This window comes from Lathyrus oleraceus, unplaced genomic scaffold (assembly GCF_024323335.1).
Source record: "Lathyrus oleraceus cultivar Zhongwan6 unplaced genomic scaffold, CAAS_Psat_ZW6_1.0 chrUn0009, whole genome shotgun sequence".
Classification (NCBI taxonomy): Eukaryota; Viridiplantae; Streptophyta; class Magnoliopsida; order Fabales; family Fabaceae; genus Lathyrus; species Lathyrus oleraceus.
Genome location: NW_026112400.1, coordinates 312,225 through 332,000, shown reverse-complemented (window position 1 = coordinate 332,000; position 19,776 = coordinate 312,225). Strand labels below are relative to the sequence as shown.

Here is a 19,776-nt window from a genome sequence, read left to right as displayed (position 1 = left end):
GGATGAGGACGCCCAGGAGAGTAGTATTTTTGTGTACAATGATACTCTATCCTATTGAGAGGATTCATGAATTATACTTCCCAGGAGGAACGGGAATCAGCTATTCCTAAACTTAAACATGTAACTCGGACTGTATATGAGTAAGAGCATGAGCTAAGATTATGGAAGATGGGACGGGACGATTGAGATGAATGATTTTGGATACGAAGTGAAGTGTTGTCGCTAGATGTGTGTGAAATATTGTGTGTGACTCTATGAGGTGTATGGACACTCATAGTTACACTCTAGATTGCTTAAGTTCCTTCGAAGTGGTGTCTCGTTGATGATTTAAAGTTCCTTGATGCTGTTATGTTATTTTTGGTCGAGATCATGTGTCGGGAGAAATCTTGAATGAATCAAAACCCTATAATAGGATTGATATGGAATATAGTGAAGTAGGATGAAGCTCTTAGCTTGTTATCAGTAATAAAATGAGTGAAACATTTGCATTTGGGCATGGTTGGGTTTGAATTATATTCCATAAAGGTAGTTGACTCTTTTGTTATCAACAAAACTATAATATTGAATTTGACATGATTACTAGTAGTTATCGTTTTCTTCTTAATAATATATACATGAAAGACCAAGGTAGAGTATCCTCGGAAGTAAGCCATTGACGTACCTCATTAGTTTTGTAAGAGTAGGAGAATTTCAACTTAGTTTTCATATTTTGATTGGTATTTCTACATGTATCCAAAATACTGTTGTGAATGGAAATGTATAAACATGTTTTCGTCAAGATAGATTTTTGTAAGAGTACTTAACTGAATTACTTTAAAAAAATATAAGAGGTGAGTAAATTTTCTTCGAAAATGAAAAAATAAAATGTGATAGTAGTGGTGTTATGGTAAAAACAAATTACCAAGCATAACTTGATCACTACTAAGTAAACAATGTTGTTAAAAAGATATAATCCTACATGTGTATTCATTTTCTCGAAATTAGTGTTTAGTGACATATTAAGATAGTGTGACAAAGAGTCATGAAAGTTAGGATGGCCAAGTGGTCTAAGGCGCCAGGCTTAAGTTTTGGTCTTCTTGAGAGGGTGTGGGTTCAAATCCCACTTCTGACATTTTATGATATAAGTGGCACAACAATATACTAAATAAAGGAGAACTTTTGTTTTATGTTCTTCAAATTGAAAGAATAGAAAAATCAATTATGAATAAACAAGTATAAATATAAAAAATTCATATTAGGAGAATCACCAAAGGCATAAGAATGGCTCACAACAAACACAAAATCAAGAATTAATCGAAACCAAAACAAGTTAATTACCAGAAAGTAGCAACAAAAAAATAGTTGATGAAATCAAGATATGAACACCGAAAACTCAAAACTAAAAAATGTAAATGATCCACAACCTAAACTTGACCAATAATCACAATCTTTATTCTTAAAAATCAGCAATTATGAACACAAAATTAATAGACGACACGTAACATCAAGCAGTTAATGGTTTATATTTAGGAAGAAACATTTTCAAAATGAAAATAGGCGGAAGTCATAAAAAAGGAATTCAAGAGAAAACTAGTAGGGTGTTCCTAAGAAAAACCAAGATATTAAGAATTGACATGTTTAACCGAACCACTAATCAAATTGATCTAATTCGGTCCAACATAAACTAAACATAATTAAACTAAACCAACAGGAACCAAATTAAAAGAATCCAACAAAATCGGACATGATCAAGATGATTCAAAGCTATATATAGAGAGAGAGATAAAATTGAGCCAGATGAAATAAAACAAACTAGAAATCCAAATCATACCAGAAAGGGAAAATGAAGGGTATACATGACCATTTCCTTAACCCATGGTCAGAGAGTCAATTGAAGTTGTATTTGATTCAATCTGGATATTTGAGCAAACAATATGTAGCGAACAAATTAGTAATACAACGAAAGAATTATTATTTTTCAATGAAAATCAAACCAAAAACATGCCTAAACTTTTGGGGAATCAACAAGAGTACTTCATGGTATATATATTTGGAATAGTACCTTACAAGTGGTTAAGGACTTCAGGGATAAGGACGCTCAGTTTTGTTGGGAGCCTTAGGTAGTGGTGAAGTCTAAGGAGAGTCTCGAGGACATGGCTTCCTATTTCAAGTGAAACATGTATGGACCAAATGGAGATTAGAAGATAAACCAAGTATGTTCAGTCTTAGAAGGGAGATCGGATTTGGAATAGCTTAGCAGTGGTTCAGTGTTAGTAAGAGACCATTATGGAATGTTGAGTTACCTAAGGATCAATTATAAGAGTTGCATGGAGGGGGAGAATGCATATTATATAGTAATGGAAGCTCCAGTGAGTTTTAGTTGTAGGAGATTTGGTTGAGGAGAAGAGCAAGGAAGTTGGATTTAAGGAATTCCAGTAGAATGGTTTTGTAATTGGAACTGGGAGAATTACCATAGGAAGATAAGTGAACATAGAGTGTGGAAGCAGTGTAAATGTTACAATATAACCGTTGTAATGGGGAACATTTTAGATAAAGGCACAATGGGACCATTAAGATTCATTAAGACGAAGTTATGGGCATGTAGTTAATGATTGTTCGCATCGAGGATTTCTAGAGTATGTAGTGGAATGGAGGAAGTTAAACCTTGGTATTAAGAGAAGTATGGGATAGCAACATTCTGGGGACAAGTAAGTGTAATGGATTCCTTGTCTTGAGATGGATGTAAAGTAACATACATTTTGTTGAGTAGTGAGTCTTGTATTCTTAGAAGTTGAGTTGATGATAGACAATGAAAGATAAACCAAGCTGGAGAATATGGACTAAGTGTATGATATGGAATATGTTATGTTGCAAGAGCTTATTGGGAGACAATGAGGATTATCCGTGGCAAGTCATAAAGACAAGTAACCCCGGTATGATGAAGTGTGTAGTAGGAATTGGGTTAGAAGAAAAATTCCAATCATAAATGTGTGGCAATGATAAGGTTCATCTTAAGTGCATTTTATTTAAATTGCAAGAGTAATAATGGCTTATTGGAAGTCTGGTTGTTATCTATCTTCTTGAGAAGTGTTTGGTTGGTTGGTCACGAAGTATAAACATTCACACCGTGTTGGAGCTAAGGGTGTCTTAATTGTCATAAGTGTGTCATTATGGATGTACAAATTGAGGATGGAGTTACAAGTCACCACAAGTCAGATTGGTAGTTTTGAAATTGGGATTTCTGAAGGTGTAGTGCGTAGTTGGTCATCTCTAGAGATATCATGGAAGTCATACATTTGCGGAAACCAACCTAGTGAACCATATTCGATGTGGGTAACTCTTAGGTGTATCACTATTACAGATAATGAGAACCCTAAGGAGTGATGTTGGAAGAGACTTACTAAGTGGTGATCTGGAAGGGATTAGTTCAGTATATTGTATGCGTTAGTAAAGTGTAAATTGATTAGTCGGAATATGGCATTCGATAATTTCTGGGATTCATGGCTTCGGATGAGGACCCCCAGGAGAGTAGTATTTTTGTGTACAATGATACTCTACCCTATTGGGAGGATTCATGAATTATACTTCCCAGGAGGAACGGGAATCAGCTATTCCTAAACTTAAACATGTAACTCGGACTGCATATGAGTAAGAGCATGAGCTAAGATTATGGAAGATGGGACGGGACGATTTAGATGAATGATTTTGGATAAAAAGTGAAGTGTTGTCGCTAGATGTGTGTGAAATATTGTGTGTGAATCTATGAGGTGTATGGACACTCATAGTTACGCTCTAGATTGTTTAAGTTCCTTAGAAGTGGTGTCTCGTTGAGGATTTAAAGTTCCTTGATGGTGTTATGTTGTTTTTGGTCGAGATCATGTGTCGGGAGAAATCTTGAATGAATCAAAACCCTATAAGAGGATTGATATGGAATATAGTGAAGTAGGATGAAGCTCTTAGCTTGTTATCAGTAATAAAATGAGTGAAACATTTGCATTTGGGTATGGTTGGGTTTGAATTAAATTCCATAAAGGTAGTTGACTCTTTTGTTATCAACAAAACTATAATATTGAGTTTGACATGATTACTAGTAGTTATCGTTTTCTTCTTAATAATATATACATGAAAGACCAAGGTAGAGTATCCTCGGAAGTAAGCCATTGACGTACCTCATATTTTTTTGTAAGAGTAGGAGAATTTCAACTTAGTTTTCATATTTTGATTGCTATTTCTACATGTATTCAAAATCTTTTTGTGAATGAAAATGTATAAACATGTTTTCGTCAAGATAGATTTTTGTAAGGGTACTTAACTCAATTACTTTAAAAAAAGATAAGAGGTGAGTAAATTTTCTTCGAAAATGAAAAAATAAAATGCGATAGTAGTGGTGTTATGGTAAAAACAAATTACCAAGCATAACTTGATCACTACTAAGTAAACAATGTTGTTAAAAAGATATAATCCTGCATGTGGATTCATTTTCTCGAAATTAGTGTTTAGTGACATATTAAGATAGTGTGACAAAGAGTCATGAAAGTTAGGATGGCCAAGTGGTCTAAGGCGCCAGACTCAAGTTTTGGTCTTCGTGAGAGGGCGTGGGTTCAAATCCCACTTCTCACATTTTATGATATAAGTGGCACAACAATATACTAAATAAAAGAGCACTTATGTTTTATGTTCTTCAAATTGAAAGAATAGAAAAATCAATTATGAATAAACAAGTATAAATATAAAAAAAATCATATTAGGAGAATCACCAAAGGCATAAGAATCGCTCACATTAAACACATTAAACCAAAACAAATTAGTCGAAACTCAAAACTAAAAAATGTAAATGATCCACAACCTAAACTTGACCAATAATCACAATCTTAATTCTTAAAAATCAACAAATAGATGACGTGTAACATCAAGCAGTTAATGGTTTATATTTAGGAAGAAACATTTTCAAAATGAAAATAGGCGGAAGTCATAAAAAAGGAATTCAAGAGAAAACTAGTAGAGTGTTCCTAAGCAAAACCAAGATATTAAGAATTGACATGTTTAACCAAACCACTAATCAAATTGATCTAATTCGGTCCAACATAAACTAAACATAATTAAACTAAACCAAACGGAGCCAGATGAAATAAAACAAACTAGAAATCCAAATCATACCAGAAAGGGAAAATGAAGGGTATACATGACCATTTCCTTAACCCATGGTCAGAGAGTCAATTGAAGTTGTATTTGATTCAATCTGGATATTTGAGCAAACAATATGTAGCGAAAAATTAGTAATACAACGAAAGAATTATTTTTCTTCACTGAAAATCAAACCAAAAACATGCCTAAACTTTTGGGGAATCAACAAGAGTACGTTATGGTATATATATTTGGAATGGTACCTTACAAGTGGTTAAGGACTTCAGGGATAAGGACGTTCAGTTTTGTTAGGAGCCTAAGGTAGTGGTGAAGTCTAAGGAGAGACTCGAGGACATGGCTTCCTATTTCAAGTGAAACATGTATGGACCAAATGGAGATTAGAAGATAAACCAAGTATGTTCAGTCTTAGAAGGGAGATCGGATTTGGAATAGCTCAGCAGTGGTTCAGTGTTAGTAAGAGACCATTATTGAATGTTGAGTTACCTAAGGATCAATTATTAGAGTTGCGTGGAGGGGGAGAATGCATATTATATAGTAATGGAAGCTCCAGTGAGTTTTGGTTGTAGGAGATTTGGTTGAGGAGAAGAGCAAGTAAGTTGGATTTAAGGAATTCCAGTAGAATGGTTTTGTAATTTGAACTAGGAGAATTACCATAGGAAGATAAGTGAACACAGAGTGTGGAAGCAGTGTGAATGTTACAATACAACCGTTGTAATGGGGAATATTTTAGATAAAGGCACAATGGGACCATTAAGATTCATTAAGACGAATTTATGGGTGTGTAGTTGATGATTGTTCGCATGAAGGATTTCTAGAGTATGTAGTGGAATGGAGGAAGTTAAACCTTGGTATTAAGAGAAGTATGGGCTAGCAACATTATGGTGACAAGTAAGTGTAATGGATTCCTTGTCTTGAGATGGATGTAAAGTAACATACATTTTGTTGAGTGGTGCGTCTTGTATTCTAAGAAGTTGAGTTGATGATAGACAATGAAAGATAAACCAAGATGGAGAATGTGGACTAAGTGTATGATATGGAATATGTTATGTTGCAAGAGCTTATTGGGAGACAATGAGGATTATCCGTGGCAAGTCATAAAGACAAGTAACCCCGGTATGATGAAGTGTGTAGTAGGTATTGGGTTAGAAAAAAACTTCCAATCATAAATGTGTGGCAATGATAAGGTTCATCTTAAGTGCATTTTATTTGAATTGCAAGAGTAATAGTGGCTTATTGGAAGTCTAGTTGTTATCTATCTTCTTGAGAAGTGTTTGGTTGGTTGGTCACGAAGTATAAACATTCACATCGTGTTGGAGCTAAGGGTGTCTTAATTGTCATAAGTGTATCGTTGTGGATGTACAAATTGCGAAAGTCGTTGCTATCTTCATTTCGGGTTTCCAGTTGATTGACTAGGGGCAGATGTAATACCCCAAAATTTACCCTTCATTTTTCTTGGAAGCATGGGTTTATGTTTTACACTTCATTAGTATCATACTAGGTCATACTCATTGCATACTGCATTAGTGACTTGGAAATCAGGTTTTGACTGATCACTCCTTAACAGAAGGAGCCCACACAAAGAAAGATTGAGAATTGGACTTCATTCTCTAAATATACAAGTCTCAAGGGTCTCATGGGGGCTCCAGGTATCTTATTATGGTCCTCAGTCCATCAGTGAAGGATTCAGGGCTATCAGAGTGTGCATCTAGATTTAATCAGAAATTAGGGTTTCATGGTGTAACACCTCAAAATTTGCCCTCCTCTTCTTGGGACTAGTTTAACACATTGCATTTCATTTTTTAGGACATTAGGCATTTGCATATTGCATATCATGTGAAAATAAACAAGTCATCCTCTAAGGTCTTGTCAGAGATGGGGAAGTTGTATGGTTTGAGCCTGAGGGTCTTATTGAATTGATCACCAACCATCTAAGGGTTTGTGCTTCAATTAGGGTTTTCTTGGTTCTTCAAGGAGGTTGAGCATTATCTTGATTGCAAGGGTACATCATCATCATCATGGTTATGTCATCCTCAAGGGGTTCTTTGTTCATGCTTAGATTCCTCTGGATTAGGGTTTTGACCTCTGGTCAACCCTAATCAATGCATTCTTCCAACCAGGGATTCTTAAGGAGAAGAGGTATTCTATTTATGATGAAGATCACATGGTTATGTGGAAGAGCTTATTGGAGCTAGGGGTTCATTTCTGAGCCATTTCCCCAAGTGGTTGAGGCTCAAGCTGATCAGTGCATTTTCAAGTCATCTGGGGTCCATAAAAGTCAACAGAAAGTCAACTGAGGGATAGGAGGGGGAGAAATGGTTTGAGACACTTTATTCATGTCCCAAAGAGGCTTATTCATCATGTCAAATACATATCTTGAAGAATTTGAGGTCAGATCAAAAGTTTCCAAAAATGGAAAGTGACCTGTAATTGAAAGTTTCCAAAAATGGAAAGATTTTGGTTCAAATTCAACTTGATTTTACATCATCAAGGAAGCTTCAAATGAATTTATGATGAATGGTTGAAGAGATATGAGCAAATGATCACCAAGTGTGCATGAGACTTCAAAGTGGCATAACTTTTGACTCAAAATTCAAATTGAAGCCATTATTTTTGCAAAATTCTTGTCTTGACCTATATTTTCCAAATCAAGCATTGCATTGCATGAAAAAAGTTCAAATGATCAAATGTCCATTCAAGTGTATTTTGGAGGGAAAATTGAAAATTCAAATTTGGTGCATCACATGAGTAAAATTCCACTTGCATTGTGTTTATGAGATGGTTTTAAGTGAATGTGAGCATTTGCATGCTACTATTCACGTGGTGCATGGCCATGATACATCATTTTCCATTTTTTGCATTCCATTCCAATTATCACTAATCCTAATTAACCATTACAAATTAGGATTAGCATGGTAATTAACATGGCCTATAAATAGTAAATCATAACAGAATTTTCAGTTTACACATTTTCTAGATCTAGAATTTTCTCTTCCCTCCAAAATTCTCTCTCATTGGAATTCAAATTTTCTCCACACAACCACACATTTTCTTGATAGATCCATCATCCTCATGGAATTTGGAGCATGAATCAGTCATTTTTTGTGGAAATTGGTGAAGAATTGTGCATACTCCATACATGAACATGAAGATGGAAATCGAAGATTAAGCTAGATCCAAGCCTTTCCAAGCATTGATTCGTGCACAAGACTCCATAACAAGAGTAGAGGAGCAGATTTTAACACTTGCAAGGCCTTGGATCCACTGCTGCCATTGATTGTTCTTCAAGAGGTCAAAAATTCGAATCTCATAAATCTTGATTTTATGTACATAAACTTGTAGAGCTTTCATCACGGAGAATTCTGATATAAATTTTGTTGAATTTGGATGAAAATTGAGTGAGTTACGTTGAATTAAAGTTTAGATCTAGAAACTTCTTTGCTTCGATCCAGAAAATATATTAGGAATTAGGCTTAGATAATCATGGATTTGGAATGTACATGAAAAGACCTTTCCAACGGTATATAGTTTGTAAAATTCTGGAAAAAAAAAGTTGCAGCTCCGCCGTGTACACGGTCGGAGAAGACGACCGGAACCACTGTTCCGGCGTCTGGTGTGGCGGCGAGAGTTATGTAGTAAAAGTTGCGTTTTGTGTTGCGCCAAGACAGTTTGGCCGAGCGGGTTTAAGTCCTGGCTCAACATGTTTGCGACCTCGCTTGCATAGGTTCGAATCCAGGCGAAGACATTGTGTATTTTTTTTCCAGCGCCTCTCTTTTATGCATGCATGCTTCGATTCCAGCCTACAGCTTTTTCAAATTGCTCAGCCATTTTTACATTTCCCTCCAATTATCATGTACATGATCCATTTTGTTTTTCTTTATTTTCTTCCAACTTGCAAAAATCATATCAAATTGAAAATGATTCCAATTAATTCCCAATTTTTTTCTACATTTTCATGTGTTTGCCTATTATTTTGTGGTGTTGATTTTTGGATTTTATCATTTCTAGAATTTGAAATATGTTTGATTCTTTGGACATGTATGCAAATGTGACATGCTTCATTCATTCTATTGTGAAATGCTCATACATTGGCCAATTGATTTGAAATTTGGTGTGATGATTCCTAACATGTTGATTGAATTTTGAGGCTTGGTTGTGTATTTTTCTCATTTTTCATCTCTGTTTTAGGCGCATGAACTTAGGGTGTGACAATGTGTGTCACACAATTTGATGTCATACTTGTGCATTTTCATTTCTAGGTCAAATGATCTCTTCTGATCCCAATCTTTTGCATGATGCTTGTATTTGACATGTTGTGTGCACATAAAAATTTCCATGATTGTTTGATTCATTTCTATTTTAATATGGAATTTTCATTCTTGATGACCAATTGTGTGTTTTGAAATTGCCTTTGCCTTCTCTTGCTCATTAGTTGGTTTTGCCTCATGATTTAGACTTGGTCCTTTTTAGGACATGTTCTTATTTGATTAAAGATACTTCATGTTGAATATCCATTTCTGTTTTGACTTTTTGCTATGCCTTTGACCCTAGCCTTTGTGCTAGTGGTGTGTACTCACATTTTGAGCTTTGCATTTCAGGTTCAAGCTTCTAGTCTTAATGGTTGATGTTGGTCTCATGACTTGAGATGCAAATTTGCTTTGTCCACTAACCTCTCTTGTGTTGTAGGTTATTTGGTGGTGAATTCACTTGAGTTGTTTGCTTGTTGGTTTGCCTTGTGAACATATTGGTTGGAACCACTGTTGATTGTCTGTTTGATTTGTCTGAATGTGGATATTGACTTGTTTGATTTTCTTACAGGTACTTTAGTTGCTTTAGCTCATTGCTTGAGCTTTGCTTGGCTTGTGGTTGGCATACCACCTAGGTAACCATTCTATTATCCATGTAGTCTGGAAGCCCTGTCATTTCTTTTGGCAGGCACTTGTCTGAAGCCCTCCTAAAGAGGCAATGTTTTTGATTGTTTATATTTGTGCCATGTATTTCAAAGACCTCCTAAGTGAAGAGGCATTGGCAGATAGAAGGGATGTGCAATCCATCCCCTGCTATTCAGTTGAGTCTTTCATCTTGTTCCCATTTCCCCGAACTACGTCGACTCTGATGTTTGTTTCTGACAAACTACGTAGGCCCAGGATGCGACATCCTGCCGAGTCCGCTTCCGTCTTCTTCCATCTGTGTTATATTCCAGCGTGTGTGCATTCTTTAAGCAGTTTATCAGCAACTTTATTCTATTCTCTTGAGCGTGGATCCCGTCGAGTACGACGGACGTGAGGGGTGCTAATACCTTCCCCTTGCGTAACCGACTCCCGATCCTTGCAATCTCCGATCGTAAGACCATTTCCTTTCCAGGTTTACTTCGAGCGTTTCCTTTCCCTCCTTTGGGATGAATAACGCACGGTGGCGGCTCTGTCTGTGTCTTTTTCCCGCCGGTTGTTTTTCGCGTTGCGACAGCTGGCGACTCTGCTGGGGACTATAGAGAAGTTGACCTCTGGCTGGTCCATCTTCCCTAAGCGAGTCAATCCTAGCGCTCTCTAGGATAGTTTTGGTTGCTTGTGCTGCTCTATTTATTGTATTTATGATTATTATACTGTGATTGTATATATTTGTATAGATGTTTGCATGCATCATATTATCATTGTGCTGGACTCTGTACAGGGTGGTTCCTCTGATTTGGGGTGGGTGTTCTGAGTGGGGCTAAAACCAAGGTCCGAGTATACACCTAGGATTAGTGTGGTCTCACCTTTCCTCACATGTTGGATCAGCATGTTGTTGCGACGTGACATACCACAAGCCGGACGAGGTTCTTCTGAGTGAGCGCTTCCGGGTGGAGTATTCTACTTTGGTTGGGTTATCTCTTTAGAGCTGTTGACTTCGGTGACCGTTCTTTCCCGAATCTTTGGTTTAGATGATCTTATGAGAGCTGCAGCGCCACACCCGAAAGGGCAAACCCGTTGAGTATCTTGTCCGATTGTCGAGACCATTATCCGCCTTAGGATGACCTTATTAGAATTCACTTGTGAGGGGAGGGTTGATTCTTACAGATGCATGTTCCGATGGTGACTTTGATGGTGACTTTGGTTCAGTTGGATTATGGATATTTATTTCTGAGATGCCGAAGTTCTGTGCATGATATTTATCAGTGGGGATCCGTTTATTTCAAGATTCCCTGGGTCGGTACAGATGATCATGTTGTTATCAGATTAGTGACTTTTTCAGTGGTGATGGTGGTATATCCTTCCGTTCCGTTTATTTCGGAACCCTGAGTTGGATTTATGAGTACTCAGTCCCTCAGATGGTTGTGATCAGTTCAGAGGCCGGAACTCAGTGCAGTGGATGTTCAGATGACTTGGAGGATGGCACAGAGCATTGCATTCATGCATCAGCATCATTCCCATGTTGCATTCATCTGCACCTAACTCATGTCTATCCATACTCAGGGTACATTCTCGATTGAGATCCCGGTTGAGAGACATCCTGATGTCAGAATATTGTTGTCAAATTATTATCCGTCTCGATGAAACCAGGATCGAAGGACAGAGTGTTCCTCATATGGATAGACATTGCATTCATGCATGAGTCATAATAACCTGTCTTCTATTTTGCAGGTGTCAGTACCTAACGTGTTTGATTGACTCAGGAATCATTGCTCGCGCACGTAGAATCATTCCCTTGCACGTAGCTCGTCCACACAAATACCCTACCAGGCGCAACAAATCCAAACTGATGGATACATCCAACGCAGATATTCTCGAGCTGAAAGAGAAAATGGGTGAGCTGATAAACGTCATGCAAGGGCTTGCCTTGGGGCAGAAAGCACTTGCGGATAAGGTGGAGAAACTTGAGCGGGCTTCAGCTGCTAACAGTGGTAATAATCAGGAGGGTGTTTCCAACAACGGTCTTGGTGGTTCTAGGGACGGTGGTGACCCCGGAAGGAAGACTACTACTGGTGTAGTGATCAACAATGGGGGAGGTTTTGGTTTCGCTGCAGGCCGTATACCAGGTCCTATGGGCAATAATCTGAAGGATGATTAGTTTCCTCCTTTCTTTGGGGCTGAGGAGGATAGAGAGGAAGATCAGTTCTCTGTGCTGAACGAACAATATGGTCAGTACGGTGTTCCGCCGCCAAACAAGGAAATTTAGGTGCTAGCAGAGAAGATCAGGGCTCTGGAAAGCCATGCTACTCCTGGGGTTATCAATATGACAAACATGGGGCTGGTTGAGGGGATTGTGATCCCGCAAAAGTTTAAAGTGCCCACGTTTGACAAATACAATGGGAGTTCTTGCCCGGAAACTCATCTCCAGGATTTCGTCCGAAAGATTTCTGCTTATACAATGGATCAGAAGCTATGGATGTATTTCTTCCAGGACAGCTTGTCTGGTGGGTCTCTGGAATGGTATACCAAGTTGAAGTCATCAGATATCAAGAGCTGGCAGGATCTTGGAGATGCGTTCTTTAAACAATACCAATTCAACGCTGACATGGCTCCTAGTCGTACCCAGTTGCAGGGTATGTCTCAGAAGTCAAATGAAGGGTTTAAAGAATATGCACAGAGGTGGAGGGAGTTGGCTGCCAGAGTTCAACCTCCGCTGGTGGATCGGGAAATGTCTGATCTGTTCATGGGTACCCTGCAAGGGATTTTTGCTGAAAGGATGGTGGGTTGTCCCGTCACCGGCTTTGCAGACATAGTAGTGGTTGGTGAGAGAATAGAAAGCTGGCTGAAAATGGGAAAAATACAGGGAAATGCTCCATCGTCTGGAGTAAAGAAGCTATTTGGGAACGGTCAGCGCAAGAATGAGGGTGAATCGAGTGCTGTGTATGCCCAAAGGGGACACGGTAGGGATCGTTACTACCAGCACACTGCTGCGGTAACCATTCCTGCTGGTAAACAATCGGTACAACAGCAACATCAGCCACCTCAGCAGAGAGCACAGAGAGCGGGGTACCAAGTGAGAGGAAAGGGGATTGATCGTCAGTTTGATAAGCCACCCGTGACATATGCTTTTCTGTTTAAGAAGTTGATGGATCTTAGGTTGGTTCAGCCGAGGACGATGGCTCCGGTAAAACCAGATCAGAGGCCTCCTAACTATGATGAAAACGCCAAGTGTGAATTCCATTCTGGTACACCAGGGTGTCATACGGTGAACTGACTTTAATGTGTTTTTTAATCGCAATGTCGCGGTTAGCAAGAGTCGCCACCGACTTTTCTTTTATCCAATAAGGAAAGGTGGAAAAGAACAGGAAAGACCTTAACTTAGATTCTTAGGTTCGGGAGGTACATTATACAAAGGGAAGGTGTTAGTGTTGGTGTAAGCCCTAGAGGCCAATACTTTTGGTACTTGTATCGAATTATTTATTAATAATAAAAGGCATTTTCTTTATTATGGTTGATTAATAAAGTCCCTAGAATAGATAGTCTGTTTAATGTATTAAGTGTGACTTAATCATGAGAACACATTAAACATAAGGGCACTATTCTTAAAGTATCCGTAGTCGAGCTTTAATGTGAAGTGGGATAACATTAAAGCATTAAGACTATTATGTTTGTAGACTGATGATCACATCTCATGGATCATGGATAAAGAGTTATCAAGTCTTAAACATAGGTATGAATATTAGGAGTAATATTTATACCGGATTGACCCGCTATGAGAATACTATATAGAAAGTTATGCAAAGTGTCATAAGTTATTCTCATGGTGATAATAGTGTATACCACTCTTCGACCTGAAACCACTATGGATCCTAGATGTAGAGTTGAGTGCTTTATTACTGATCCAACGTTATCCGTAACTGGATGACCATAAAGACAGTTGATGAGTACTCCACGAAGCATGCTGAGGGACATGAGTGTCCTAGATGGAATTTGCCAATCCTGCGTAACAGGATAAATGTCTATGGGCCCAATATTGAACTGGACAAGGGTGACACGGTCTATACCTTGTGTTCAATATAGACATAAGGGCAAAGGGGTAATTATACACATAATTATTATCACAGGAGGTTTTGTCAGATCACATGACATTTTCGTGACTTGGGTAGCAGTGATGTGTTGCTAGATACCGCTCACTGTTTATTATGTTAAATGCGTGATTTAATATAATTGCCAACGTCGCGAAAACCTATAGGGTCACACACAAAGGACGGATTGATGAGAGATAGAATAATTAAGGAACATCGTAAGGTACGGTGTACTTAAGTAGAATACGAAATATGGTAAGGTACCAAGTACTTAAGTGATTTTGGCATATTATGAGATATAGGCCAAAATGCACTTAAGTGGGCTTTTTGGCTTGAAGCCCACACAAGTGGTTCTATAAATAGAGCTCTTGTGCAGAAGCTTTGTATGGGAATACAACACAACTGAAGAGTTGGAATTTCGTATCTCTCTTTCTCTCACTCAAAGCCTTCATTCACAAACAGCTAGCACTGCGATTGAAGGAATCCGTTCGTGTGGACTGAGTAGAGACGTTGTCATCATTCAACGTTCGTGATCGCCCCGTGGATTTGCTTCAAAGGATTCGATCATTATCAGAGATCTGCACCAAAGGTTTGAATCGCCACAAGAGGTAACGATTCTATCACTGATCATGCTCATTCGTAAGGATCACTAATGGAGAAAAATTTTATATTCCGTTGCGCCTTGGATGGCAATTCTCCTTCAGTGGTATCAGAGCCACTTACGAAACCATGAATCTGATAGCTGTTTTTGTTCTGTAATAATATGATTAAAACAGAATGAATCAAAGGTTAAATTGAGATCGATCAAGTTACATATATGTGATATATGTAACCCTGATGCAAAATACATTATATATGATATAATGTTCTTGTTTCGTTCATTCAAAACCTCGATGATTGTTTTCCTTTGAGCGATCAATGGTCGTTTGCTTCTTAATCCGACATTAGTATGGTGAAGCAATGACGTGTTGATCAATCATACTGAATTAACAATCGAGACGTGTTTGACGGTCTGAAATTGGTGCATTAGGGTTAGTGACGGCACAAGGATTGTGTTGTCAGAGAGTTATGCGATTGGGGTTTGAACGCACAAGAGTTGTGCTTCCTAAACACTTTTTGGAACAGTGTTAACCGGTTAACGCATATGGTTAACCGGTTAACGGAATGCGAAATAAAATTTTTTGAAATTTTCAAACAGTGTTAACCGGTTAACGCATTTGGTTAACGCAAGGCGGAAAATAGTTTTCCAAAACATTTTCAAACAGTGTTAACCGGTTAACGCATATGGTTAACCGGTTAACGCAAGGCAGAAAAGAATTTTCAAAAGGTTTTCAAACAGTGTTAACCGGTTAACGCATATGGTTAACCGGTTAACGCAAGGAAATTTTCGCCCATTCGGCTAACTCAGTGCTTTAAAAGTGTCAAGTGTTGATACGAAAAGCGACATCGATTTTAAATGAATTGTTCATTAAAATGTGATGATCGGTCGTCGAAATTTAATTTGATTTTAATTAATTAAAGGAATTAATTATAATAATAATAAAGTGTTTATTATTGTCTTGTGGTGATCGGTTATGGCCTTAGTTTTCCTTTGTTTTATTTTGGGTTTTTAAAATACGACCTGCGTGTCGTGCCTCTCTCTTAATCTCCCAAATGTAACTTCTTTTCTCATCTCACTCCCTCGTATGTAAAACGAGTTTCTTTCATGTAATGTAATGATATGAAGAAAGCAGAGAAGTCAGTGCCAAAGGAGGACAACCTTGAAGATCTTGCTTGGAGAAGCTTAGATCGTTATAGGTTAGCTTAGGTTCTCTCATTGGCTTGGGAGAACAATTGCGCTAGGGGCCATAACTGTTTCATTATGTATGTATGTATGTTGATGCATGTGAATGTATGTTGATGCATGTGAGAGACGGTTTATATGATAAACAAGCCGGTGAGATCAGAAAATTGCAATTCCCTCAAAATTAAATATTAAGTTTATGCTTTCCAAGTTTTAACACTCATCAAGACTAGTAATGGATAATGTAGGTTTCGCCTACGCGAGGTGCATGATCTATATATTAGTAAGGTGCGATGGGATAATTGTAATATCCAACTGTTAAAACAATGGGTCAAACTTAACTAAACAAATTATAATAAGATTATATATATGTTTGGAAGCAAGAGTTGGGAATAATCCATATGATGGATTGGAATAAGGAGTTATTCACCCAACAGTAATTTTCGAGAGTTGTATGAGATACAATTGGAAGGAGTTCCTACCTAAATAACCTAGTTTTGTGTAATCCGCCTACGCGGACTTAGAACGAAGTGAAATATGGATCTCGACCCACTAGAAAATCTTCCAACGGGATTTTCCGAATCAGATGATGAGGGTCATTTGTTTTGAGTAAAATAGTGGGAGCATGTTTAATTAAAGGCCTAATTGAATATGTCAATGATACTTATATTTTCATTAATCCTTATGTAGATTACCATGACAGCAAACACCTCTAACAACATCCTGCGATCAATCCTTGATAAGGAAAAATTGTCTGGGACAAATTTTCTGGATTGGCACCGAAACCTGAGGATTGTCCTCAAACATGATAAAAAGCTGTATGTCTTGGAGACACCTGTCCCTGAAGAGGAACCTCCTAGTTCTGCACCTAAGGCAGAAAGAGATGCTTATAAGAAGCATGTCGATGATGCCAATGAAACTGCTTGTCTCATGCTGGCTACCATGAACTCAGAATTGCAAAAACAACATGAGAACATGTCAGCGTTCGATATGATCGAACACCTGAAGTTGCTCTATCAAGAGCAAGCAAGGCATGAGAGGTTTGAAGTTTCAAAATCCCTTTTTCAAAGCAAGTTAGCTGAGGGAGCCCCTGTAGGTCCCCATGTACTCAAGATGATTGGGTATGTGGAAAACCTTGAGAGATTGGGTTTTCCCCTCGAAAAGGAACTTGCAACTGATTTGATCTTGCAATCGTTGCCAGATAGTTTCAGTCAATTTGTCCTAAATTTCAATATGATTGATATGGACAAATCTCTTCCTGAACTGCTCGCCATGTTAAGAACTGCCGAGCAGAATCTGAAGTCAAAAGGGAAGTCCATTCTGATGATCGGAAATGGAAAGAGACAGAACAAAAGGCCCACTAAGCATAGTGATAAGGGGAAGGGCAAGGAAGTTGCCAATCCCAGACCCACTGCTGCTTTGAAGCCTAGTGGAGGCATAGCAAAAGAAGGCACCTGCTTCCATTGCGGTAAGACCGGACACTGGAAGAGGAACTGCCCAAAATACCTGGAAGATAAGAAGAATGGAGTAGAGACTTCAACTTCAGGTATTTTTGTTATTAATTTATCTACTTCTACATCATGAGTATTAGATACTGGATGCGGTTCTCACATTTGTACAAATGTGCAGGAACTAAAAGGGAGTAGAGATTTGGCAAAAGGTGAAGTCGACCTACGAGTTGGCTATGGAGCAAAGGTTGCTGCTTTAGCCGTAGGAACTTTTGTATTGACTTTACCTAGTGGTTTAATAATTCAGTTAGAGAACTGTTATTATGTACCTGCAATTAGCAGGAATATTATTTCCATTTCTTGTTTGGACAAGTTTGGTTTTTCATTTATAATAAAGAACAATTGTTGCTCAATTTATTTGAATGATATATTCTATGCTACTGCACAAATGAACAATGGACTATATGTCCTTGATCTTGAAATGCCTATTAATAACATTAATACAAAAGGGTGAAACCTAACGAGTTAAAACCAACTAGGTAATAATGTTAAAACTCTTCGATCAGATCGAAGTGGTGAGTATTTAATCCTAGAGTTTGATGACCATCTGAAAGAGTGTGGGATCCTATCCCAACTTACTCCTCCTAGAACATCCCAATGGAAGGGTATATCTGAGAGAAGAAATCGAACCCTGTTGGACATGGTCCGATTCATGATGAGTCACACCAATCTTCCAAACTCCTTTTGAGGACATACACCATTAACATCAGCTTACACACTTAACCGTGTTCCATCCAAAAGGTTGAAAAGACACCATATGAGATATGGAGTGGTAAGAGACCACATATGTCTTACATGAAGATTTGGGGTTGCGAAGTTTATGTGAAACGACAAATTTCAACTAAGCTTGAGCCCAAATCTGACAAAAGCTTACTTGTGGGGTATCCTAAAGAAACAAGAGGATATTATTTCTACAATCCTTCTGAGGGCAAAGTGTTTGTCGCTCGAACTTGAGTTTTCCTAGAAAGGGATTTTATTTCCAAAGGAATCAGTGGGAGGAAAGTAGAACTTGAAGAAATTCAAGAATCACAAAGTATCGATACGCCTATGGAGGAATTAGAGCAGGAAACACAAGTAGTTGTGTAAGAGCAACCTGCTCAAATAGAACAAGACCAGCGTAGGTCAGGCAGGATACGTCACCTACTTGAGATATATGGATATCTGATCAAGGTGATGTATTACTCATGGATCAAGATGAGCCTGTGACCTACTCATGGAATCTTCGCCTTGATGAAACAATAAAGCTGTATGGATTCATCAAGAACGAAGATGAGCCTTGTGTCTACCAGAAGGTTAGTGGGAGCATGATCGTATTCCTGGTATTATATGTAGATGACATATTACTCATTAGAATTGATATCCCTACCCTGCAACAAGTAAAGGCTTGGTTGGGGAAATACTTTTCTATGAAGGACCTGGGTGAAGCAGCCTATCAGAATCTATAGAGATAGATCATGAAATGCTTGGCCTAATTCAGAGTACATAGACAGAGTGCTGAGACGCTTTAATATGAATGATTTCAATCTGGTTATGTGTTTTGCTTAAATGGTGGCACTGTGAGCTTGAAAAGTTCAACGCAAGATGCAGTTGCTGATTCTACAACTGAGGCTGAGTATATTGCTGCCTTAAGTGCAGCAAAGGAAGCTGTTTGGATCAATAAACTTGGCATAGTCCCTAGCATTGTGGATCCCATTGGTCTCTATTATGATAACAATGGTGTTATCGCACAAGCTAAGGAGCCTAGATCTCACCAACGATCCTAACACATACTTAGGCGTTATCATCTCATTCGAGAGATAATAGATAAAGGAGATGTGAAAATATGTAAAGTACCTACACTAGACAATATAGCTGACCCACTAACAAAGCCTATTGCGCAGCAGAAGCATGATGGCCATACTAGATCAATGGGCATACGGGGTATGCCTAATTGGCTCTAGTGCTAGTGGGAGATTGTTGGTGTAAGCCCTAGAGGCCAATACTTTTGGTACTTGTATCGAATTATTTATTAATAATAAAAGGCATTTTCTTTATTATGGTTGATTAATAAAGTCCCTAGAATAGATAGTCTGTTTAATGTATTAAGTGTGACTTAATCATGAGAACACATTAAACATAAGGGCACTATTCTTAAAGTATCCGTAGTCGAGCTTTAATGTGAAGTGGGATAACATTAAAGCATTAAGACTATTATGTTTGTAGACTGATGATCACATCTCATGGATCATGGATAAAGAGTTATCAAGTCTTAAACATAGGTATGAATATTAGGAGTAATATTTATACCGGATTGACCCGCTATGAGAATACTATATAGAAAGTTATGCAAAGTGTCATAAGTTATTCTCATGGTGATAATAGTGTATACCACTCTTCGACCTGAAACCACT

At 38.1% G+C, this 19,776-nt stretch overlaps 2 non-coding genes across 2 annotated transcripts; both read left to right on the top strand.

The window, feature by feature from the left end:
* Positions 1–1,027: 1,027 nt before the first annotated feature.
* Positions 1,028–1,111, top strand: TRNAL-UAA (transfer RNA leucine (anticodon UAA)). Its single transcript has one exon. It is a non-coding gene; the product is annotated as a tRNA-Leu (tRNA).
* Positions 1,112–4,515: 3,404 nt separating this feature from the next.
* Positions 4,516–4,599, top strand: TRNAL-CAA (transfer RNA leucine (anticodon CAA)). The gene has a single exon. It is a non-coding gene; the product is annotated as a tRNA-Leu (tRNA).
* The last annotated feature ends 15,177 nt before the right edge of the window (positions 4,600–19,776 follow it).